Below are 26,859 nucleotides of genomic sequence, written 5' to 3' on the forward strand. Positions count from 1 at the left end.
CAGGCCATCAAGACCGACTCAGAGACGGCCTGGGCGCTTGGGGTGCTTCAACAGCGACGGCCCTTTCAGAGCTCCGGAGGCAGACAGGGTGCCTCCAAAGGATCCAGCGGTGGCTCCTCCACTTACCGCCAGGCGGCCCGCTCCTCTTCCCAGGAGGCCTACAGAGGTCGCGGCAAGCAAGGGGGATCCCGCCGTCGTCGCCAAGGAGGCCAAGGCGGCAAGGCCGCCTCCAAGCAAGACTGACCCGGCCGGGTTGTCGGGCCCCCACCAAAGCACCCCGGTGGGAGGCCGGCTGCTGAAGTTTGTCAGCGTGTGGGAGTCCATCTCCACCGATCGTTGGGTGTTGGACACCCTGGCCAAATAGGCACTCACTGGAATTCAAAAAGAAGTGCCCTCGCATTCCTCGCGTGGCCAGGAAGAAGAATCACGTCCCTCAACTGCTGTTGGAGGTAAAGGCGATGCTCAAGAAAGGTGCCATCGAGCTCGTCCCCAGGAGGCTCCGGGGCTCCGGAGTGTACTCAAGGTACTTCCTCGTCAGAAAGAAGACAGGCGGTTGGCGCCCCATCCTGGACCTGCGTCGGTTAAACAAGTACATCAAGGCGCAGAAATTCAGCATGGTCACCCTCCAGCACGTGCTGGGACAGCTGGAGGAAGGCGACTTCCTATCGTCGTTGGACCTGGAGGATGCGTACTTCCACATCCCCAATCTAAAAAGGCACAGGAAGTTCCTCAGATTTGTGGTTCAGGGACGTCACTACCAATTCAGAGCCCTACCGTTCGGATTAAAGTCGGCACCCAGGGTTTTCACCAAGTGCCTGGCACCAGTGGCGGCGCGGCTGCGCCTGCAGGGGATCCACGTCTCCCCCTACCTGGACGACTGGCTAATCCGGGCAAGGACAAGGGAACTCGCCGTCGAACATACGGCGAGGACCGTCCGGTTACTCACGGAGCTGGGGTTCGCCATCAACTACCCCAAATCCCACCTGGTTCCATCGCAAGTAGCACTGTTTCTGGGAGCGAAGCTCGATACAGTGGGGCAATTGGCCTCCCCTTCAGAAGAGAGGACCAAGACCATCCTGGGCAAGGTGCGGCGCCTATTGGCCACAGACCTGGCCAGGGTGAGGTCCATCATGTCCCTTCTCGGTATGATGTCCTCATGCATCTACCTTGTACCTCTTTGCAGACTTCGGATGCGTCCACTGCAGGAGTTCCTCGACGCCCGCTGGTTTCAGGCGGGGGGCTGCTTCGAGGACAGGATCCCTCTCGACGAGGAGTTCCGTTGGGTGATCCTAGGGTGGGGCACCCGGGCTCACCTCACTACAGGCACAGACTTTCAAACCCTGGCGTTTCAGGAGCCGGTGACGACGGATGCCTCTCTGGAGGGTTGGGCGGCCCACACCGGAGATCTCCACGCAAGAGGCCTTTGGCTCCCGGAGTAGAGGTCTCTCCACATCAACATTCTGGAGCTCTGAGCAGTGTTCTGGGTGCTCAAGTTCTTCCTTCCGTCCCTCAAGGACAAAGTGGTGAGGATCTTCACCGACAACACCGCCACTATGTTCTACATACGGAAGCAGGGGGGCACCAGATCCCCAGCCCTATCCAAGGAGGCCCAGGATCTGTGGCACTGGGCCGTCACCCAGGGGATGTTTCTGCTTCCCTTCCACTTTGCAGGAATAAAAAACACCATCGCCGACTCGCTCAGCAGGGAGCTGCGCTCGTGCCACGAGTGGGAACTGCGACAGGATCAAGTGGATCGGCTCTTCCAACGTTGGGGCAAACCCCAGATCGACCTGTTCGTGACAGCGGCGAACTCCAAGTGCCAGAGGTTTGCCAGCAGGTTCCCACACACGAGGAGCATGGGCGATGCTTTCTCGTTCCCCTGGGACGGCCTGTTTCTCTACGCGTTCCCTCTGTTGCCGTTGCTACTCCGCCTCATCAACCAGCTCAAGAGGTCCAGGTGCAGGATGATCCACGTCGCACCGGCGTGGCCGAAGCAGATCTGGTTCCCGGACCTTCTGGACTTGGCAACGTCCCCGCCAGTCAAGCTGCCGGCGGTCGCGGATCTTCTCTCCAGAGAAGGAGGTGCCATTCTCCATCACGACCCACAGTTGCTGAACTTGCAGGCCTGGCTCCTGCGACACTAGAGTTTGGAGGGTACGATATACCGGCTGATTGCAGAGAGGTTCTTGCAAAAGCCAGGGCGTCCTCAACTCTCAAGTGTTACGGTCATAAATAGAAGAGGTTCTCTGTATGGTGCCGTACACAGAAGATTAACCCTCTGCGGATTACGGCCCCTCAAGTACTGCCGTACCTCCTGTCGCTGGCCAAAGCTGGACTGGCTCACGCCTCCATCAAAATACATCTGGCTGCTATCTCCCGATATACCAGGACTAAGGGACGGGCGTCCTTGTGGTCTCATCGCCTGGTGAAGAAATTCATGAAGGGACTATTCTGATCATTCCCGCCGGTGAAGGCTCCTGCCCCGGCGTGGGAGCTTAATGTGGTGCTGACCAGGCTAATGGGGGCCCCATTCGAGCCTATGCATTCGGCGCCTTTGAAGTTCCTGTCATGGAAGACAGCGTTCCTCGTGGCCATCACCTCCGCACGACGAGTGGGAGAGATCCAGGCCCTATCTTGCAAGCCTTCATACTTGACTTTCCATGACACAAGGGTGGTGCTGAGGACGCACCCCTCCTTTATGCCCAAGGTGCTGTCGGACTTCCACCTCAACGAGCCCTTGGTGTTACCAGTTTTCTTCCCGTCGCCTTCGACGCCGGCCGAGAGGACTTTGCACTCGCTGGATGTGGCTAGAGCGCTGAAGTTCTACGTGGACCGCACAAAGAGTTTTCGGAAGACATCACAGCTGTTTGTGAACTTTGGGCCTGTGAACCAAGGGAAGGCCCTCTCGAAGGCTTCCGTTTCCAGATGGCTCTCCGGCTGCATCATCACTGTCACCGGTTGGCAAACCGACCATTGCCTGGACGTCTGAGGGCCCATTCGACCAGAGTGATTGCTGCTACTACGGCGTTCCTGTCTGGTGTGCCCCTGCTGGACATCTGCAGAGCTGCTACGTGGAGGTCGACACACACCTTCACAAGATTCTACTACGTCGACCGGGATTCCAGGGAGGAGTCCAGAGTCGGCCAGGCAGTGCTGCACAACCTGTTCACTTGAAGGTGAGCCTGGTGAGAAGGTAAGAGATGCTTAATGTTGAGTTGTTGAAATGCTTAATGTTGAGCCTTGCCACCTCCCGTGGTTGTGCATGTGTGTACTGCTATGTATTCTTGTATTCATGAGCATGTGAATCCATGCCAGACCCCATGCTGGAGAAGGAACAAGTTACTTACTTGTAACTGTTGTTCTCCAGCATGGGTCTGGCATGGATTCACATGCGAACCCTCCCTCCAACCCCTCTGCGGCTCTTCTCTTGGTCCTACTGCCACTTTACGTGCTACCAAATTTGAAGATGGCTGCCAGAGGAGGGGTTTAGGTAGAGGGCAGTAATTGGCTGGGGGCAATATGACACAGAGACCAGTGATTGGTTATTAGTAGAAAGACAGTTCAGAAACTAAACTGAAACTGATTTTTTCTTTACTGAGGATTCCCAGGCTGACGACGGGGAATATTCATGAGCATGTGAATCCATGCCAGACCCATGCTGGAGAACAACAGTTACAGGTAAGTAACTTGTTCCTTACTTACCCCTAGTAATGTTCTTTTGACTGGATGTTCCTTCCACGTATTCCTCATCGCCTACCCCACTATAGAATTTCCAGTTATTACACTTTATGCTCTTTCAAAGTCTGGTAATGTCTGGGACTCACTGTGACTGGTATTTCTGCAAAAGGAAGGTGTAAAAACAGAACTGAAGCCAAAGAGCGCTGCGCATGCTATGAATACCAACGATGATGTCGATGGCGAGATTGAAGCCCTCGAGGGACATCTAATCGACCGCATCGACACACAGCGCACTCTTCTGATTTCTTTTCCGAAGCAGCTAAAGCTGGAAGGGAGGATATCTAAAGATGAGGAATGTGTGGGGGAACATTCAGTCGAAAGAACATTACCAGGGGTAGGTAACTTGTTCTTCTGTTGTCACACCTACAGTCTAAACCACTGGGTGGATATGGTCAAACATTTGCAAAGAGTCTGCACACTCCTCGCAAATGTTTGATGCATATCTGTCTAATGATTTGGACTGCAGGTATTACAAAAACTTTGTATAAGGAGAATAAATGTGAAAACGGCATTGAAAAAATGCAGTCCTGTCTCTTGTTTTTTCTTTATTAAGGTTTTTTGGGAAAGCTTTGTTATAAGCCCCCCAAAAAGGGCTCTCTCTGTTGGGATTGCACCTTAACCATAACTACAGTGTCTCTATTGTGGATCCTCTAAACTATATATAATAGTCGCGTCAGGAAAATGCAATGTTCTCCTCTAAAACCTTTGTTCATGTCCATGAAACTTAAAATGTGGCATCTAACTGGTATAGCCAAATCTGAATCCAGTTTCAACACCATTTACATGCCTTAAGTCAACCAAGCTCGAGATATTCACTTTTTGCGGCCAAATAAGTACTGTGTCCAGGCCTGTACCCTCGCCTTGTCAAGAGGGATGAGAGCCCCTCTGAGCCGTGGCTAGGAGTCCTACCAGGCAGCAGTCCAGAACCAGTCCTTCCCATGAAGACGACAGTGGCACTTAAGATGGTCCCATTTCCTATTCCCTGTGCCAGCATGCTGTTATACAGTACCCATTTGTCTCACACCAGGCCTCATGAACAAAATGCTTGCCAGACTCTTTCTGTTTGTTTTTTTGAGCAGACGATACAAGTCAAAGTGAGCAGCACCAAAGGAATAGCAGACCACCTCTAGTGTCACACGTAGTCCTCAATTTGTCATTAGAGGCCTGGACCCGAATAAGGAGAAGCTAACCTCTAACATCCAGTGCAGTTTTTCGTTAATGTTTATATCTACTGTTTTTCATGTACGAATTATGTGGTTATGAATTTTATATCTGAATAAATGAAAATAAATAATACAAAAAAGTAACATCCAGTGCTGCCGGCATTCCACAGTCGAGCAAAGAACAAGCAGGGAGAGAGCGAAACGGCAGGCTGCAAGAGAGGCCCCACAGCAGGGCTCCCTAGACCAACAGGGACAAACAGGTGCACTTACCAGAGGGGAGCCTACTGCCAAGTGCCCTAACACAAGCATAGACATTGAACACGTTGTGGCCTCAGTATTCTGCGAACAACCCATTCTGAGAAAAAAGTGGCAGGACTTAGCACACTATTTAAAGATTTAGCTGATTCTGCCACCACCTTGGTGGGTAAGATGGGGCCAGATTGGCCAGGGGAAGTGGACCAATAGTGTGCAGAGGGGAGCATAAAAAAAAGTGTAGAAATCAGAAAGCTGTGGGTTGTTCAGGTGAGGTCACAAATGGATGTAGCATACCAAGAGACCAGCCGGAAGAAGGAAGGAGCACCAGAATGTGGAGGGGATTCCTGGAGAAGGTCAGGTATTGGTTAGCGAGTGCAAGTGGTACTGGGTTGTGCTTGTGCGTAATAGTGTGGTGGGTGTGGTTAGGTGTGACCATGTAAGGGAGTGACCGTGAAGTGTGTGGGGCTGAGTGAAAGGATGGTGTCTATGTAGGAGGTGGGTGGAGTGCCAGAGTAGTAGACTGGAGGGAGTATTAGTAAAACAGAGAGTGGAGTAAAATCTAAGGGTGGGGGCAATGTCTAGAAGGATGGAGAAACCATTGGAGGAACAGAAACATAGAGCAGAGAATCAAGGTGGGAGGAAGTTGGGGAAGGACTGCAGTGAGAGGCCTGGGGAGCGAGAGGAGAAATTGAGCATGGTGATGAAGACTGAATCAAGCAGTGTGTCTTTAAGGCACACTTCCCTATCCCTATACCTGGTGACTTGTCAAAGTAAAAGGGCCTATACTAATAAACCTATTGCCAATCCTTACCTCTAAATACAAATAGTGTGGGAAACAATGTTATGTAAAAGAAAGAAGTGTTCAAGAAATGATATGTCAGGATATTCAGGCTGTTGACCTCCCTTCCCCGTATTTTCAGCATGGGACATGTTAGGGAGAATTCTCCTTCTAGGGCTAATTTCCCTCACCTAGTGAGTCCCCCAGCAGCTTTGCTGGATTTCTGGAGTTTATTTTTTCCACCTGGTAAGAGTGTACATCCTTTTTCCACTCTTACATGTGTTTTGGCCTATGTGTTGTTACTCATTGTGTGATCTTGGGGACTGGAGCACACCACTCCAAGTGCCCCTGTTCTTTTATGGGTTACACAGCACCTTTAGTGAAGTAACCCAGGGTTGTCTTTTAGACTTCCCTCTGACTCCATTTTGCTGGGGCTGACTACTGTCCCCCAGAGAAAGGTAAAGTTGCCATTTACTTTACATAGTCATTTTTTCCACAGACCCAGTACACCCCATCTTACATGGAGTACTGGAAAGGGCTAATCGGTACCCCTTTTCTGTCTGTACCTCCCTGAGCATTGTGTTGCTCTTTTAACATTTAGACTTGGCTGGTGGCAGTGGTATCTACCCTAACTTTTCTACTGCGATTATATTAGATAAACATGGTACTGTTCTTGGCTATTATATTAGCGTCGAACATAAACCCGCTTGATCAAATCGTCTTTCTTTTGCCTCCGTTTGGGTTTATTCACCATTTGTTTTTGTTAAAGTCCTTTTTGTGTTTTACTTTGCGCGACAAACTAGGTTCGCCTTCTTTGTTCGCCGTCTTTTGGCAGGTTTCTGCAGAGAAGCCCTCCTCTTGGCGCCTGGGTGTCTAGATGGGCTGAATGTGAGGGAGGGCTGTAGTCACCCCCTGCACAGGGTATCCTAGGAAACCCAAGTCGCACTTTGCCATGATTGGCTGAGGTGGTTGTCCCGGCCGGACAACCCCCCTGCTGCGTGATTGACAGCCAGGCTGTGTGAATGGGTTTTTGCGCATAAAAGGCAGGTCTCTTGGGCTAGAAGTCAGAGTCGCCTCTGGAACTACAAAGAATCGAAGAGAAGTGGAGAGAACGACGGCTGCTGCAACTACCGCGTCCCGGTGAAGCCCTGCTGCAGTCCTGAGTTATCTACCCTTCGATGACTAAGAGAAGATCCAGTCCGGAGTATTCTTCCCTTGAGCCTGGTGGGGATAACCAGCTCATCTTCTTCAGCCAGAGATCTCTGCCGTGGTCGAAATCGCTGCACACTGCTGTAGTGGTCCGGATAGCCACCTGCTGAGCCTCTCCTGTTTTTAAGGAGCACACCTTTGCGTTGTCGCTGCTGTCGGCTTCATCCCTGTCTGGTGCAGACCCCCTTCAGACGTCCTCCTTCACAACGAAGCTCCAGGAACATTGGGTCTGCGGGAAACCAACAGGAACAACTGCCAGGGCACCAGCTGCATCGTAGAAATATGGTACTGTGTTCTACTCGAGGAAACTGGGTGAATCCCTTTTCTTCATCCTCAAAGCTCGTCCTTGTCTTCCCTCCTTCTTATAACTTTTGCTTCCAAACATTGACAATATTCAAGTATTTTTTGGCTACACAGAATCGTGAACTGTCTAACGGTGTGATCCTCGGCACAGGCCTCCGGTGTCACCTAAACCTGGCTCCGACCCTTTGACTTTTGAACTCCTGTTTCTGAGTGTTTCTCGATACTGTCTGCCTAACCTAAATATTGCCTGTGATTTCTGCCTCCAACTCCCTCTGGGTATCTCAGGTGCTAAGTGTGTTTTTGCCCCGGTAGCATTTCATGTCACGGATACATGTTTATTTAATAGACCGAACTGTAAAAAAGTGATCGCAACCGTATCCGCGGTATCGTGTTTTGTTCATAACACCGGTTCATTCAAACACAGGATACTTACCTTGAGACTTACTGTACAAAGTGAATTGGTTAGTTGTAGTATATTTAACGTGTGGTTTTGTTTAAAGTTTAATAGAGGTGTTGTGTTTATAACTGATGGTTTAAAAATAAATGTACTTATATTTTTTACCTGAAACCTTGAGTCAGTGTTTGCTTGAGTCAAAGTAATTGTGGTCCCTTTGTGTAATCTCTGCTACTGCTCATATACTCTTGAGATAAGCCTGGCTGCTCTGCTACTGCTACCACTATAACTTACTAGTACGGCTTGTGCCACGTGTAGTCTTAATCAGGTGTAGTGGTCCCTAAGGGCACTGCACAGGATTCTGCCTAACAGGACAAGGCAGCACACTCAAGCTTAGCACAGTCTCTGGCTTCTCTAGCACGAGGGTGCAGTTCACACATTAGCATCAGGGTCTTCCGTGCCCAAGTCTCTTTGCCTTTCAAAGTCTCTTTTTTCAGAGGGCCTGATGCGACAAATGAACAATACGTTATGTTCCTCTTAGGATTTCACACATACTCAATTTCTCAGGTTATTCAACATTCACCTCGGATCCCCCTCAGCCGGGCTCATATCCCCTTTAAGACAATGCTCATGGGATTTTCATGTATCCAATCTCTCATGTGATTCACGGTTCACCCCAGGGCTCCCTCAGCTGGGCTCAAAAAACGTTTGAACACAATGTTCAATCAGTCTCCCTCCGTCGGGCTCAGACCAATTTAATTCATTCTAACACAAACTTGCTTTACCTCAAAAGCTTTCAATTGATCTCCCTCGTTCGGGCTCGGACCAACTTTATTCACTTTGTCAACATTCTTGGCAGTATCAACATCGAAGACTTTCGATTGTGCACAGAATTTTGCTTAACCCATTGCAGGACCACTTCAATGCACAGCTCTTTGCCACTCTTTCACCTTTGTCAACTCTCAGTTGGATACCTTACAGAGACCTTCGAATGAGCACACACGCAGTGCCGGACCACTATGTCAAATGTATCATATCTTGGTTTCAAAGTTCAATCACTCATCTGTAGTTCAATTTTACTCGTTTTGGTTATCACATGCGTTTCATACACTGTTCGCTTCAGCGCTCACCATACAATGTTGGCACTTTCTATCTTGGCTTCAACACAGAACGGTCTGGTATTGGTCTCCCGAACTCACCGGCTGTGTTGATTTCACTAGCGCTTCTTTGTTGTAGGAGCCAAGGACAGTACCTCCGCAGCAGGCGATTCTCCCCGCCTTGATTATTGACGTGGACACACAATGCAGGATTCTTCAGTCTGGTTCCTGATTTTACTCTTTCTATTCTCGAGGGTTCATGAAAGTAATTGGTCCTAGTCGTAAAAAGTCAGCGCACTTCCCTCCTTGTGATCCTCTTCTGTTTTGCTGTCTTTCGCCTCGTCTTAAACTGCCATCTTGGAACTGCTGCTTCCTCATGTGCTTTGCCTTGCTCAGAGTGTGCTCTTGTGCTTCTCCTTTTGTCCGTGTAGGGAAGCGTAATGGAAGTCAGGTGTGTGATGGTCAGTAATTGCCTGACCCTGCCTGACCATTGTATTGCTACATGTCAGGTATACGGTTCAGTGTTAGTCTGTTTTCTCTCATAGCAAGCTGTCTGCGAGAAAGTGTTTGTGATTTGATTGGTTGATTATTTATTTAGTCAACCATGCATGGAAGGGGAAGAACTAGGGAACACAGGACAAACGATCTTACTAGGCATGGTACTTTTAGAATAGGCAGGTGAACAGAAACAGGAAGTACGTGGGTGGGGTTGAGTTCCTAATTATCTTATTTGGTAGGATGGGTTAAAGGTATTACAGGGAAGGGGATAACGCATGTCGGCTTCTGGTGTCCCATTCCCACTCTCCGAAGGGATCCTCCCGTACTGGTCCACCCCCAGGAACTGGATCCAAAAGCGATGGCGTGTCCTGGCCACCTAGATGACAGATCTGGGGGTGACTAGTGGGTGAGACACCTTTAGGTTTCTCATATATGGCAGCATGCTAGTGTACAGGCACTTATCTCCAGCCTTGCCTCGCTTCAAAGGTACTTGCAAGTGTTTTTCTACCCTTTAGATCAACCGAGGCCGAAGCAGACGAGAGACTGAGAGAGAATGTACAGGCAGCCCACCGAAGCTGCGGGAATACCACAAGTAGAGAAGATGTGCATGCATAACCTGAAGCTGTCAAGCTGAGAGGGAGAAAATCCTCTATCGGAGACACAGCAAACATGATAGTGCTGATATATCAAGCAGGCAGCCTCGTACTACATCTCTGAGGTCCTATAGATCACTGGGGTCTCAGAGGGGGAAGGGACCCACCCTCCCCCAACTATACGTACCTGGCCCACCCTCCCCCAACTATACGTACCTGGAGACCAAGCCATGTTGACTGGTGTGGGTCGAGAGGTAACATCAACGGGTGGCAGTGAGAGCTTGGAGGAGCAAAACATTGGAGGGACAGTGGATGGGTGGGTGGAATAATTCAGAGGGTGAAACAGTGAGATTACAGAAGGAAAGAGGTAAGCATGGGCATGCGTGAATAAGCCTGAGTCCAACTGAATGAGTATTAGGCACTTCCTAAACCCCTCAGAGCACTAACAACTGGCAAGACCAGGGACAGGTAGGAAGTCCCTGATGGAGTTTAGAGAGTCATTGGTTCTGGGAGACCGTCCATTGCCTAGCCAGGGGTTAGACTGTAGGCATGACAAATCAGTAGCACTAACTGGGGAAATACAGATGCCTGGGTTAGGGAGGAGATACCAAGGGAGACGAGAGAAAGAGGGACAGCCCTAGAGGTGCACAAGTAATTCAATAAAAACCCTTGAGTGAGTTTTGCGCCATCTGTGACAACATGTTGTGTTAGGTTATATTATGTTATGATTTGTACCATGCACCACTGCCATTTGCATGATATCCAAGTGCTCTGGCGGTTCTGAAAAATGAATGGGTGGGTTTGGTTCATTTGGAGGAGAATGAAAGTACAAGATGGAAATCCCTTGTGTTGATGAAGCAGATTGTAAGTGCTCCGAGTGAATGACCGTTTTCTAGGTGTAATGCATTAGGAGCATCAAAGGCTTTGTGTCCAGACTCCCATGCTTGTAGTGTAGGTGTGTCAGTTGGTATTAGAGGTGTATAGTTGTGTGGATTGGCACCATTGAAGACAGTCTTTAAAGCCCTGTGCTGATGGCTCGTTTTAGTGTGCATGTGGTGGTTAAAGGGGAGCAACTGAGGTTAGTCGATAGGGAGGGATTGAAATAGCTGGGTTATGTGTCTGTTGTGAGCTCATGCCATCACTGTTGTGGTGTTTTGATATTGAGACAGTAGAGAGAGGCATGTTCTTGTTTTTTCTTGCTGACTTAAGGATGTGGTCGTATTATAGTTGTTGGATTCTGTGTCCATATGGAATAGATGTGGAGGACCCAACCTGCATAGGCCCTAAAGGACATCCAAATTCATGCGAAAAACACAAATCTTTGAAAATCACAAACCTCAAATACCACAAATACAAACACTCCCAATTTGGTGTGGCGCACTATGGTCAAAGGCACATGTTCAGCCCATAGGGGCTCTGTAAATAAGGACAGACACGCCAAGATGGAACATACATCTTGTTTATTCAAATGCAAGACATTAACTGCCAATCTAGTTCCCTCCCCCTTTCATCATCTATCACGTGACGCTACCCACGTGACCCGGTGTCGGTCTCTTAAGGAGATATTAGCCCTATAGCATCATCCCCGGACAAAGTGTTCTTACAACGTTGTCAGCATTCCTCAACCAAACGTGCTGGTTTCTTCACGGTTCTTTGGGTTCCGGCTACTGGCAGCTTCTCCTCGGTCATCTTCTGGCCGTTCCGTTCTCTTCATTCCTGGCCAGGGCGAGAACCTTCGGGAGTTCATAGTCTGTCTCGAAGATCTTGTGGAATCGGTTCTGGATCTGGGGGCTGAGGTTTCTCATCTCCATTTGTCATTGCTAGCTTGAACTGTGAACTGTAACGGTTTATTTCTCTCTCTTCATTTTCAGCTGTCACCATGGTTCCTTTTACCGCTGTAACTTGTAGCGGCTGTGGGGCAAATCGAGAGTCAGTTTTCTTGACTGCCGTCTGTTGTACCAATACTTCATCTCCCACTTAAAACTCTTTTGGGCGTGTTCCTCTTCTTTCATCTGTCTGTGTGCGGGTCCGTTCTTTCCATTCCGCGTCTCTCCGTAGGACTTCAGGATCTGTTTCTGGCTTGTTTGCTGGATGTCGTATTATCCGTGTGTGAACTTGGTACTTAACCATGAGTATGGCCGGGGTTCTGTTCGTGGCTTCGTGTGGCGTGTTACGATAGTCTCGAAGGATTCTGCATAAAGCTTGGTGTGGGTCGACGTTTTCGATTCGAGCTCGCTATAAAGTCTTTTTGATGGATGCCATGAATCTCTCGGCCATCCCATTGGCTTGCGGCCAGCGAGGAGTAATCGTCTGGTGTCTGAACCCTAGATGCTATGCGAATGTTGCAAAATCATACCCACAGAATGGCGGGCCATTGTCTGTCTTTATGACATCTGGTATTCTCCATTCGCTCACTACTTCGTCGAAGACGGCTGCTATTTGAGCGAAATCCGTGGACGTGGATCGTTTTATGATCGGGAATCTTGAGTGTTCGTCAATAAATAGTAGTAGGTATTCCCGCGATTCTAGTGGTCCATAAAGGTCTACTGCCACTGTTTCCCAGGGGTGTTCTGGAATATGTGTTGGCTGTAGGGTTATGGGCGCTTCGGCTCTGGCCGTGCATTGACATGTGATGCAGTTCTTTACCCACCGGTCCACCATGGCGTCGAGGAAGGGGAACCACACGTGGCAGCGTAGTTGCCGTTTGGTATTGTCTGCGCCGCGGTGTCCCTCGTGGGCTGTCTTGATTACGTCTGATCGTAAGGCAGCTGGAACCACAAGTTTACACCCTCTGAGGAGTATGGTGTTTTCTTTCACGGCTAGCTCCGTGTGAACTTTTGCCAGCCTCTCTAGCTCATCTCTGTTTGCACCGGGATGTGTCATCAGTACCCTCCGGTAGTCTTTCCACTTGTTGTGTTCAGTGAGGTTGATCGCCAGGGCCATGGACGGATCAGCTGCTGACGCCAGTGCTATGGCTTCCAGTGATATTGCTGGGGGCAGCGCGTTTGTGATGACGTAGCTGATGTATTCTACGTCACCTGGTCTTGATATCGACTTTCCTGTGGGGTGTCTGAACAAGAAGTCATCTGGGTTGTTTTCACCCCCCGGACGCTGGATGATTTGGTAATCGTATTCTTGTAGGCGAATTCCCCACCGTTCGATTCTGGGGGGCATCTTTGTTCGGGGGTTCCCGAAGAGCGATAGTAAGGCCTGGTGGTCGGTGATGATGGTGAACCTTTTCTCTATTATGAAGTTATGAAAATGTTCACATGCCCATACTGCTGCTAGGCTCTCTTTTTCTGCTTGGGAATATGCAGATTCAGGAGGCGCCAGGGCTACTGGCGTAGGCCACTACATGTCTCATGAGGGTGTCGACTCCGTTGGTCTGAGCAAGTAAGGCACCGAGTCCTACCGGACTTGCATCAACTACAATTTCGGTGTGCCAGTCCGGGTCGAAGTAGGCAAGTTTCTTGGCTTCCGCCAGGGAATGTTTGATGGTGTTGAATGCCTCCTGGCATTCTGCTGACCAGGCGAAGAGAATGTCTTTTTGGAGTAACTTCCGGAGTTGTTCGGTGATTGTGGCGTAATGCGGTATATATCTGGTGCAATATCCCGCCATGACAAGAAATGTTCTGACGTCCGCAATTTGTCTAGGTTCTTGGAGGTTGAAAATTTTGGCGACTTTCTCGGGGTCTGTGGTCCTTCCGTCTGCGGAAAAAATGTGTCCGAAAATTTTTAATTTGGATTTGCTGAATCGGCACTCGTTTAGGGTGAGACCTGCATTTTGAATGGCTTTGCAAGTGACTCAAAGGGCAACATTGTGTTTCTCATTTGACCAATCATACACGAGAATATCGTCACTGTAGTTTATTGCACCTCTTATTGGCCGAACGACTGGTCTGATGGCCTCGTGGAAAATTTCCGCAGCTGATGATATGCCGAAATGTAAACGCTTGTAGCGGAAGAGCCCATCGTGCGTGGCGAAGGTGGTGATTCCTCTCGATTCCGGGTGGAATACCATCTGGTGGTACCCTTGGTTTAAGTCAAGTTTGGAGAACAGAATGGACTTTAGGGAGGTGTGCTATGTAAAATCTGGATGACACTAATTCGTTCTGGAGTAGCTATTTACTGGGCATGACCCAATATTTCAAGGAAATTCTATATGATTGCATATTTCCCCCTCCTGGTTGAGATATTGACTTTAGGGAGGATTTAAAAGCTTGGCCACTGGTCGTATTCTTGATTAATGGAGTTGGTGGAGAGGGGGTTTAGCGTGAAGGTAGCAGTACTGAGAGTGCTGAATCGGGAGATAGCGCAGAGGACTTGGACAGAGAGGTTGAAAGGTGTTTAATGGAAGTGTGTGGGGTGGGAGGGCAGGCTCGGAATGGCATATATAGCAATGCCTGAAGTGCAGGCCATCATGCTAGCATGGGCCAATTTCTCTGGTCATATGCGACCAAGTGAAAGGTCAAAATGGGTAGTTTTAGTTGCTTCACTGCAGCTGATAGATTTGACAAGACTTAATGGGGAAATATTCCTTAAAAAGCACATTTTGCAACACGTTTAACCAAAAATCTCCATTTTAAGTACTATTTAAATAGTCTGTTGCAAAGTTAACAAATTGGCATTTGTGACTACAGGCTACTTTTTGATTGGTGGTCGACCAATTCTATGCCAAGCACCTAGTCCGATCCTGGGTGGGGGTAGTGTGCTTTGGAGTTTCCCAGGTAAGTTTTGAGGGTGGCAGTGCATGGACTTAAAGACTAGGACAGGGGTCTACAACCTGCGGCTATTGAGAGGTTGTGTATTGTGACTGCCAGGATACCTAGCTATATAGGCAATTGTAGCTAGTGCTGATGGGAGCTGTCGTCCAACACATCTGCTGAGCCAAAGGTAGCAGACATCAGGATTAGAAAGTGACATTTTAAAATGGCTTTGTGGTACATGGAGCAAACGTTGAGCGCTTAATTCACGGTTGAAAGGAGGTTGATAGGTAGGCCCAGTAACCAGGCTACCTCCGTAGTCAAGAAGATTAACCAGGATAGGGTTTTGGTGGTTGGATTGAGGGGTAAAATGCTGGCACATTGTCCTGGTTTTATTGATATTTATTTTGCGGGTGTCATGAATGCCAAAGCAGCAGTTGAGTTAACAAAGCCTGGGGGTGGGCTACGGGATAGAAGGGGGGTGAGCAGTGGAAGGAGGGAGCTAGATTTCTTCGGTTTTGTTTAGTGGTATTCATGCAATCTGAGGAAAGTCACTCTCACTAGTAACAGCACATATAGGGCCTGATTCACAGAGCGTTGTCCAACGGGATCACCCCATAGTAAAAGTGTTCTGTGACTCTGGCACTTAAAGTGAAGCTGCTTCATGTGGCATTAGTAAGCATCGAGAATGAGTCCACCCTCATAAATGGGAGTTCCTCGACGGCCATTGGATCCAGGTATCGGGAAGCTTAGAGTACTGGCCTCCTTTCACATTTGTAATAACCAGAGTCAACACCAGAATCTCTAAACTCTTGGTAACTGCAAAATGTCCCTTCACGGAGAAGGTGTGACCACCCTCCGTGTTCCCTCTCTTCCTCTGTTCCTCACAGTGATTCTATATACGTTCTCTGCCTCTCCGGGACTTCCCACCTGTGTTGCTTTGCATTTATTTATTTGTATTTGTAAAGCGCCCACTGCCCTTGGGCATTGTGGCGCTGTTAGGAAGGCTTGCTTGGATGAGTGTGCAGAGCGGATGAGTGTGCGGAGCGGATGAGTGTGCAGAGCATAAGGAGCGGATGAATGCCTAGAGCGAATGAGTGCCCAGAGCGGATGGAACGGGTGACGTATGCGGATGGAACGGGTGACGTATGCGGAATGAACAAGGATAATGTGCGAAAGGCATGGAGAAGTATGTGGATGGTACGGGTGAAGTGCGTGGAGCGGATTGGAGTGCGTGGAGCAGATTGGAGGGCATAGAATTGCGCGACTTACATGGAATGGTCTGGAGTGCATGGAACGTTGGAAAGAGCATGTAACCCATCATATCACATCACCACGCTTACTCTCTTCCTTACACCATCACTCAACTAGAACACAGAGATACTATGACACCATTCGGTATAGCTGTTCTCATACCAACATTTGCCGCCTACTTCCCATCACTCTAATTAAACACTGCTGGTTACACCCCTCCAGCCAGGCATTCTCCTCAGGCCTAACGCAGCCACAATCAGTCTGGATAAATCCTGCCAGAACGAACGCATACTATTGATCTCTCAGCCGCAACACCTACCGCTAAGAAGCAGCGATTACATGATTGCCACACCAGCTGTACACATATCCAGTGCTCACACGCACCTATGCCTCTCAAATCTCTCTACTGACTTGAAGTTCGGTTCCCAAGGGCGTTCAACCTACCAGCGCCTTCAGACCATACCAATGGTACATAAGGCACTATATAAATGCAAAGTAACATAACTTGTTCAGTTGGACTATCATGTCCTCAATTCTCGGGCCCGGGTGCCATTCTCGTTGGATGGCGGTGTTGGCTAGTCACATGTCCACACAGAGTCTGAGTAGTCCTACATCTTTTGGTACTATTACTAACGGGGAGACCCACAGGGTCGGGCCTGTAGCTGGTTCAATGATTCCGTCTTCCAGGAGTTGTTTAGTTCGGCCGACACTGCGGCTTGCAAATGCAAACCAACCCTCCTTGGGTGTTGTGGAATGGGTCGTACCGTTGGGTCAATGTGAAGTTTCACGGGCGTTCCTTTCATTTTACCTAGGCCCTTACATATGAGTGGGAATTCCTTCATGATGACGTCTTTCGACATCGTATCTGCTCGGGCAGGCCCGGTTTGGATGTTGAACACATTGTCTCTTGTGTCGTGCGTTGGCTCTGTTAAGCAGATTTTGTCACCCTCTTGGACATGTATATCTATGAGTCCTAGGCAAGAGGCGGTCCTATAGCCTGAAAGGAGCCAATGGCTTGTAGGGGAATTGCAGCACCCCATTGATACATCTTGGAGGTGGATGGTGTAAGGGCTGGGTTATCAGGGATTTGGTGAAGCTCCTTCTCTCCCGTTACGTTGACGGTGGCTCCTGAGTCAACTAGGAAGCAGAATTGTCTCCCTCCTATTTCCACAGGTATTTTGGGTGCTTCACATGCTTCTCCTTCATTCATGATGAGATTGACATATTCGTCTTGCGAATATTGGTCATATTGGTCGACTTCGTAGTCAAATCCTTGTTGTTCTGCCCCATAGTAGTTCTGGTGTGTTGGGGGTCCATCATATTCATCTCGTATGTGGGATACCTGATCAAGTCCCTCATTTTCTTGGGTCTCATGACTCGGGTAGATGTCGTCAACTACTCTGACATATCTTCTTGGATTTTGCTGGTAGGGGCGCGTTTGGTAGGTCTGGGATTGTGGGTTCATGCTGGGCACTTTGTATTGAGGGGCCACAGGCATTCGTTGTGTCGGAAACGGTCTGCCTTCCCTGCAGACTGACTGAAAGTGTCCTTCTCTACCGCAGTTGCCACATCTCTGGGATAGTGCGGGACAGGTCCCCACATGGGGGAAGGCCATCTCACAATGGTAGCACTGGCGTTGGGTTCTCAGTGTCATCGAGTAGTTGGAGGGCCTTTCTGTCGTTCTGGTGGTGTTGGACTGTATTGCCGCTATCAATTCATTCTTGTCTTGTTTCGTTGAGGTGTTGCCTGATATCTGTGTTACCTGTTTGTCGACCCTTTCTAGAATTCTGGCCATATCACTTACTACTTCTATGGTGATTGGCTTCTTGAGGAGTTGCTTTTTTAGGGTCTGGGATACACATCCCTCGATGACTCTTAGGCGTATGGCTTCATCGAGCGAGAAGGCAAGAAATTGGCAGTTCGCTCCTTTTATTCGTAGGCGGGTGATGAACTCATCAATTGTCTCGTCTATCCTTTGCGTGCACTGGTTAAATATGTACCTTTCATAGTCCCTGTTGGGCTCGATTACCAGCCTCTTGTTCAAGACTATTATTAGTGCTGGGAAGTCGGTTTGTTCAGCGGTTGGAATGGTCTTCAGAAGGACTTTGATGTCATTCCCTGCTAGGTTTAGGAACATACTGCATAGTCTCGTGATTGCTCTTCTCCCGCAGCGTCTATGAATGTGTTGAAATCCTCTAATCACTCTACCCACCTCGGGCCTTTGTCCGCTTGTGGTGTCATGGAGAAGGGGGGGGCATGCACCATGCAGTGGCCGCCGTGTTCCCTGTAGGGCCTGGTGGGGTTGGAGCTTGCTTGTCTGTTGGAGAGCTCATGGTGAAGTGGTGGTGGTAGTTGTGGACTTGGTGCTGGGGCAGCGGTTGTCTTTCTGCGAGCCTCGGTGTGGCGGGTCGCCCCTGTGGTGCATGTCTTCTGGGCTTTGGACTGGGCCCAATGGGGCTGTAACTTGCTTAGTGTGCGAGGAGGCGCAATAGGTTGCCTGGGCTTTCTTGGGTGTGCAGTCACTATGGGATTTAGGGTATCACCCACCTAGTGTCTTGAGTCTGCTGGGCTGTAGGCCTCCGGTATGACCGCTAACGGATTGCTGCGCAGTCGAGGTGTGGTGGGCGCTTCTCTTGCACACTGTAGGGGCCAGGTATCTTTCTGGCGTGGGGTAGTTGTTTGGTGAGTGGATTGCTGAAGCAGGTGGCATGCAAAAGAAGTGGGTCGCGTGGTGCTGGAATCCTCACCAGCAAAGGAGGAGTACAGGCCTGGGATCAGGCACTTGCCCGCGCACGTGGGATCCACGTGGCTGTAATGAAGGAGGAGGAGGAGGAGGGCGGGCCTGGAGTCAGGCGTCTGCCGGCACTCCTGTGTGCAGCGTGGTAGTGGTGAACAATGGAGGAGGGCGAGCCTGGGATCAGACGCGTGCAGCGGCAAGTCTGGATTAGCTTGCGTCGTATATCAGAGCGGGATCGCTCTTGGAGGAAGGAGGAGGAGGAGAACTTGACGGTCCTGGATACGGCCTTGTCGCCATTTGTGGAGCCCGTAGCGGCTCTGTAAATAAGGACAGACACGCCGAGATGGAACATACGTCTTGTTTATTCAAATGCAAGACATTAACTGCCGAACTAGTTCCCTCCCCCTTTCGTCATCTATAACGTGACGCTACCCACGTGACCCGGCGTTGGTCTCTTAAGGAAACATTAGCCCTATAACAGCATGAGGAATATGACACTCACCAAAACAATCTGCGACAACAGATTCACAGTCACACTATAGCAGTTCATCTCTTTTTTTTTTTTTTTTAACTTTTAGGGGAAAGCGCGAACGCAGCCCCCCACTACCAGAAATTATGCAGTCGAGTATCCCGCATTTGGGGACATCCCAGGGGTGAGCCTCACCCTGGGAGAACCACCTTAGTGATCATGGTGTCTCCCCTGCCAGGTAAGTATATACCAGTTCATCTCAACATGCAAAGTAGTAGCATGCAATCAAGAAAAGCATTCAGTACAATATCACACCCAAACCGCACGCAAAGAGGAGAACAAACCAAATATATAACAAGATACAAATAATATTTGCCACCACACATCATGGAATTTACCTCAACCAAGCTAAAACAGTCAGAGGCCAAACTAAGTGGTCAGAGGGACACAACAGGATGAGAGATGCACTGTGCAAATTAAAACCTAATCAAACACAATAGATCCACAATCACATCGCAGCACACCCTCCCAGCATGAACATGAAGAGTACATTGTGTAATTAAGAAAAACATCTGCCACGGGACAAGAGCATACTTTCACAGCATGCAAATATGCAAATAAACCGCATATTTAAATGGAAAAAAGAACGTACATCATCACAAGTCATGCAAGTTACAGCAGCAGAGCAAAAGAGACACGAGGACCAAACAAAATAAAGGATATAACACGCATACACAAAAACATGAAACTATGAAGGAAAAATTGAATTTAGGAAAGAAAATCCAATACCAGTGAATAGAGAACTCTCACACAATTGCAAAATACAACCACTACCTCACAGAAGAAAAGAACACATGCACACCATAGAGGCCCTTAACACAAGTGTGCTACATCACACCTGCAGCACACTGGAAATGTGTCATACCCACAAACAAGAATAATTTAAAACATGTGCACACCAGAATAGCAACACAGCATTGACTCAGTTTCACTTTGGCTTTCATATGGCTCCAGAACAATTCAACCAACCATCCAATCACATGCACTCATTTGAAAACATGGCACTGCAAACCATCATGATTGGTCAAGCCTTGGGCATAACAATCTTAACACACCACACCAACTGAATTCATCCCTCTTTCTGTTGCAAAGCACAAATACGAAAGATCATTGACTCTGCTTAAGCTCAGGGCAAATGTCAGAATATCTGGTCTTCAAATAAAGCCTCCCATCATTGGTAACTCAATTAAAATATGGAACGAAAATACATTTAAAATACATTTGTAACTAAAATTAACACATAGCCTGGTAATTGGCTTTCAATTCCACAAACATAACTAACTTCATATACATTTTAATATACGGAATGGCAACTGTCAAACATTGAATGTTTACCTGTTGCATAATATTTCATGTTGTACAAATTGGGTTACAAACTTTACAACATCCATGCGAAAATACAAAATACTTTATCACTGGGATTAAGAGTGCTCTGCTTAGCAATACACCTGACTGGTAGTTGCAGAATAAAAACACATTACTCATTGAAAGATAATAACTTGTAGCAGAATAAACGTCATTACACATGGAATGAATATAACAACTCAGAGCAGCGGCATACAAATAATATGCGTGCAAGGATACAATACCTACAAGTGGTAAAAGCAAATTCTTCAAACAAATAGTTCCAATAAAGAGAACAGCAACACGTAACAAATGAGACGCATGGCGCCTTACATGTCAAGTGTAAACTGGGATACATATAAAAAACTTAAGCTTGGAATACAATTACCAACTGTACCAACTAACAATTAACACACTTTCACTTTTCCTCGCTTCTTAGCAACCAGACACACATTGCAGAATGAGAATGCCACTATCAAATCAAACACATATGCAAACATATAATACGTACAAATGTTGACTAAGCACACTAGGACTTGCAAACGGCACACCTAGGCATGAATACACTTGCACACAAAAATCGGCAGACTAAAAACAACAAAGCAAAATGAAAACAGCAAAAAGAACTAAGTAACAAGCACATGCATGAGAAAAATTGAATAACTAAATAAACTAGGAAAAGAGTGTGAAAATGACATTTAAAAAAAAGGATAAGGTTACTAACCACAAAAAGTTAAAATCTATGGGTACTAAGATAGAGTGATGCTTCCAGTGCTCCTCTGGTGGTATGATATGAAATTGAAGAAATGCATAAGTACAACTTACCCTGGGGTTTCTGGAGGTGCGGCACTCATTAGAGGAACATCCAGAGCCTCCTCTGCAGTTGGAATCCAGTCTCCAGTTATTGGTGTCTTTCACCTGCTTGAGGTGGCATGGAATCGCTGAGGGAGGGTCATGTAGGATTTGCACATTGGCGGTCATCCCAAGCAGACTCTAATGATGAGTTGTGGAGTGGAGATGTTTCACACTGGCGCTTCCCCATCTAATGACAGGGCCTGTTGCCTAAGTTTTGTAGTGGTTTCCTGTTGCTCAATGTGGCACACTTGAGAAGTGGAGAACATTTTATGTGCCAGAGTTAGGACGAGAGTCTGTAGCAGACTGTCAAATAGATCACCACATGTGCTCTGAGCCTGGGAAAGTGCATTGATGCACGGGTCTACGAGTACTGGAGGCAGTGATTGCACCTCCACTTCTTCTCCTGGGGCTTTGTGGGCCTGGTCCTCCATGGCGCTCATGTTGGGAATAATGTGGAGCACTTGCTGGGCCAGTGCGGATGCTGGTGAGGCTGGTAGGTATCCCTACAGTAATGGATTCCCATGCATCCGGAGGAGTACCTAGTCTGAGCGATAATTTATAGGCCAGTACAGCAAACGACAGCTGGAAAGCTAAAGTGCATATTGAACACATCTCCTCCTTCCCTTCAAAACATGGTTTGGGTCTTTTTTGAAGAAGCACTTGTTGGTTTCTGGTAAGCTAGTCCCACACGTGGCTAGTGCCTGGACACCTCACCATGTTGCTGCTGATCCTATATAGACTTTTGCCCCGGCATAACTTTGTAGGAAATACTTAATGCACCAGTCTTCAGCTTGAATTCAACTCATTGGTTGTCTCTATAATGCGAAACACTAAGCACCAAGTGGTCTCTCGCTTCTCTTTGATTACCCGTTTTATCTGATTCATTTACTCCCTTTGCATTTGCTCAAGATTGGTGGGGTTGCGTTTTTGAAGATGCTGATCAAGGACATGAGATAACATCATTTTGATCAGTGGATAAAGCCCACATTTGCACACAAGAGCTGAGAGCTAAAGGAAATGTGCCCTCTGAAAACCAAAGAAGCCAAATCCAATTTGATCAAAGACACGTTTCAGCTGCTGAAGGGTGCAAGCAAGGATAAGCATTCTCAGCTTCAAACAGGTCAGAGCGACCCTTTGTTGACACTGTTGTATGAACAGGCTCACAAGCAGGCTGAACTGGACCAGAGGGTGGAGAATTTTGGAGCTTGCCTCATAAACCTAAAGATCTCAAGAACCGTTCTCGGTGCTATAACATAAAAATTCGAGGTGTGCCATCTAAAATCCCAGCCACCGAACGTCCTTCCTTCTTATTTTCAGGTGATGTTCCAGAGGCTTCTGGAGAGAGTTTGAGCTTTGATTATGCACTGGTCAGGTGACACAGGCTCCACTTCGATCAGCAGAAGTAAAAAGGATTAACAGGCGGTGTTCTCATCGGGATCCATTCTTTCATGAAAAATAAATAATTATGGCTAGCACTGGACAACTCAGTGACAATCCGCGCTTCTTGCAAGATTTGGCGCAAACTATGACTCAACAGTGACAGTACATTAAACAGACTACTGGCAAGCTGAAGAAAACAATATCACTTACAATGGGGCTTCCTATTTTAACATCTCTTTAAGTTTGACTCAAGCAGATACAAGTTTCTTTCATGAAAGAAAAGCAGCAAGTCTAGGCCTTCATGATGGTCAAGTGTCGGGTGCTCCTCTAGGGACAATGACTGGTCATCTGTTTCTACAGATCGTGATATATGATTAACGCCTCACATGGGATTGTCCAGGGACAGGTGAGTTTAAGGAATTCTATTTGTATCAGTGGTTTTTATGATCCTTTGTGTCCAGTCCAGTGCTGTGACTATTAAGTCCATGAGGATTCCCCAGTTCCTCCCTTTTTCGGAAAGTTTGAAATTTCACTACAATATTGAAAGAGCATCACATGTTTTAGAATCACATTCTCATCAATCTCATGTTTGCTATTCCTATACATGGTACAGGAAATATTTATTTTATTTTATTTCCTGAATTGTATGTTGTTCATATGTTTCTTGAGGAAGGTGCTGTGTCCAGAAGTTGTTTCCCTAGAAGTACGGAGCCTGCCCGGTCCTGATTGGTTTGGGATCTTACCTTTCTCATGGCACCTCCTCTTAAAATACTTTTGCTTAATGTCCAAGACCGTAAGTCGAGGTTAAAAAGGCTTCAAGAGCTAGGTGAAAACATCTCACTGTTACAATAGACACTTAAAAAAACAAACAAACAGGGATTATGCTTACCTTGTTCCCCAAATTATTTTTGCCACTTGGGAAGAGGGAAAGAAAAGGGTTGCTATTCCTTGAGGTGACAGATGTTACGGTAGATGTGATACTGAAAGGTGAACAAGGCCATTCCTCAGGTCTTAATCTTGCAGCATGGGGCTACAAAGCTCACTATATTTCCATCATACACCCCCCAATGATAACCATAGTATATTTGTTGCTGATCATTTACCAAATGTGGCTGCATTTGGTTGGTGAGCTTATAGAATGAAGGGATTTTCACATGATTCTAAATCCGATTATGGACAAGACTAAGCATAACACTATGGGTAAAGTGATCACATCTGAGGCCATAAATAGGCCCTTAGTCAATGTGGATATATTCAATATTTGGAGACACAATAATCTCGCAAGTAGATCCTTAATTTGTTCTTAGAGGTCCATAAAGTATATTAACACATAGACATATGTTTGACTTCCAGATCTTTTCTATCGTTTGTATCAACACTTTAATTAACCTCAGAGTTCTCGTCTAAGACGAGGTTCTGGAGCAGGAACATGCATTAGAAAAAGGCCTGCTGACCACTTGCTGTGACCCACCGGATGTCACATCTGCTCTCGCTCTTTTGCCACACCAGGCACAGCAGCGATGGGGCTCATAAGGCGACTGCTTCCAGAGTTTAGCACATGCTGAACCTTTAAATTGTATTTATTTTCCCATCAACTTCGACTTCAGGATATAGGCAGATGGTCTTAAATAACCTGTTGTGTTAAAGTCAAGTAGTAATAAGTGGGGACAGCTTAAATGATTTGAAAAATAGCACATGAGACACCAAGACAAATATAGAAAAGCATTGATAAAGCCATATGTTCAGGCCTTTCAATGTAATCACTTTTGTGTGTTGACAACCGGCTTTTGATCTCAAGGTGCACCCTTACATGTTTAAGTGCTTCGATTGTATGCAAACAGTCTCCCAATACCAAAGCCAAGCCATCCAATGTTACGTGATTAGACTCACATGCCCAGTTGCTGCCATCATGTGGCAATTCTAGCGTTAAATGCTGCCAAATATGTACTTAAATGCCGCTACAATGCCAGTTAATGCCTTATTAAAGGTATAGTCACCATGTGTTGGGTCAGAACTTGCATATCCAGTTGCTGGTATTATAGCCCAAGTGCAGGCTCAAAGGTTATGCTATTTGCTGAGTTTTGTAAAGTGCCCTGTTGCCACAAGCAGCCTCTTGGCTCTATTGCTGGTGACACTCATGGGTCCATTGAGTGAGACAAAAGGTTCTAAGCATTGTAATACAATGTAAATAGATTGGTCTTCAATTTCTTTAAAAGAATTAGGAACCACAATGCTTCTCACAAATGCCCCAGTAATGCCAACTAATGGCAGTTAATGCTTAATATCCAAATATAATATACCAACTATTTTCCCAAAATATATTTGTGAAGTTCTCAAACTTTTTTTTAAACTCATTTGTTATTGTTTTAACAAACATAACTATCATTCTTACAACAAACTTAACAATGTGTGAGTCAGCGAATTCAGTCATATAGCATATTGGTTTGCAAAAGAGGTCATATCGAAGTACCATTATAATGATTTACAGTCTATCACAATTACAAATATCTCCACATTATAAAATAATGTTTTTATCCTTTTTCAAAAAGGAGCTTCAGACAAATCAATACATTTAGATTGTACTACTTGATATTAATCCTCTTTGTTTCATCCAAAAGAAAAACTTTACTATATCCTAAGCACATTGTCTGTCTTGGCACAACTGCATGTATTATTCACCCTTGGTCCCACATTCCCACAAGGAACTACACCATCATGGATGTCATGTATCTTACTGTTTGGACACTATGTGAGATATTATAATCACAGAGAAGGATTGAATCTTCAATCCATGGTAACATGAAGACAATTTCATGATGAGTCAGTGTGTATCAACAACAGCCTGAAGACAAAGATATCGTGCAAGTTGGCCTGTTTGTAGTCAGGAAGGGGGTGCATTCCATATCATTATAATGTGTGTCCATTTATTGACCAAGTCATTAATTGTTTCCATGTAGTAGAGTTCCTGTGCCTTATTTAACCATTCAGTCATGAATGCTAAGCTAGATCTTTTCCATGTTGCTGCGAGGCAAACTCCGGCTGCAAATAGTAAATGGCATACCATATGTTGTTACCATTACACTATTGTCCCATTCCACCAGAATTTCAAATAGTGTAAACAGTGGGTTGCAGGGCCTATCAATTTCATAATTTTCCTTGATCCCTGATAACTCTTCCGACCAGTAAGTTACAGCCATTTTATACGACCACCACATATGCCAATAACTTGCCTGTTCTCCACTTTGCTCCAGCACATACTACTAGTGCCAGGGAACCTCTTTGCTCATTTATCTGTAGTGCATTTCCAAAGATGCAGTAACTTAATTTATTGTAGTTTTTAATTGGTAGGAGGTGGAAGATCTATGTGCCCTATCACACATTGTGGACCAGGGATTCTCCTCCAGAGACCATCCCAGGTCATTTCCCATAATTATTTTAGATCTTTTTAACCCACTTTCTCCCCCTCATCACCACAGCATATATCCTCAAAATACATCTTTTCTCCCTCAGTGATTCTTCCATCATCTTTTTAAAAGCCAGCAGTGGTGTACTGATCTTCAATTCTCACTTCCCCTGGGGCCTCACCCCTTTAAATTGACATTATTGGAAGACTACAATTGTACCTATTGCCAGACTTTCCTCTAACACATGTATATCTATACCTTTGCCGTCACACCAAAACTGCCCCACACACTCTAATCCTACATCAAACCACAATTTAAACCTATTAATGCCTGATATATTCAGAGCAAATGGGGACCCCAAATGCATCTCAGGGGAGAGGCCCTGGTAGAAAGGCAGGAGGCCCTTCTCTGAGGTCTCCACACCTGCCACAAGAAATTCAATATGGGATGGTTCTTTACTGATTTTGGGATAGCCATTCCTGAAACCCATAACCATTCCCCCACTGTGACTGGGTAAAGCGTGTTCTCATTCTGGACCCATTATTTTGATCCTCAAACCTTGATATATTCCTTGAGAACTCTCAGGTGGGCAGCAATATTATAAGCCTGAATATCCGGTAGGGCA

General features: G+C 46.9%; 1 protein-coding gene and 1 pseudogene across 2 annotated transcripts in view; one reads left to right on the forward strand and one right to left on the reverse strand.

Moving 5' to 3' along the window:
- LOC138569537 (uncharacterized) overlaps positions 1-26,859 on the forward strand; it is a 1,144,950-nt gene that overhangs the window by 292,141 nt on the left and 825,950 nt on the right. The window lies entirely within an intron of this gene.
- Positions 19,298-19,437, reverse strand: LOC138570418 (U1 spliceosomal RNA; annotated as a pseudogene).

This window comes from Ambystoma mexicanum, chromosome 2q (genome assembly GCF_040938575.1).
Source record: "Ambystoma mexicanum isolate Mex_15411 chromosome 2q, UKY_AmexF1_1, whole genome shotgun sequence".
NCBI lineage: Eukaryota > Metazoa > Chordata > Amphibia > Caudata > Ambystomatidae > Ambystoma > Ambystoma mexicanum.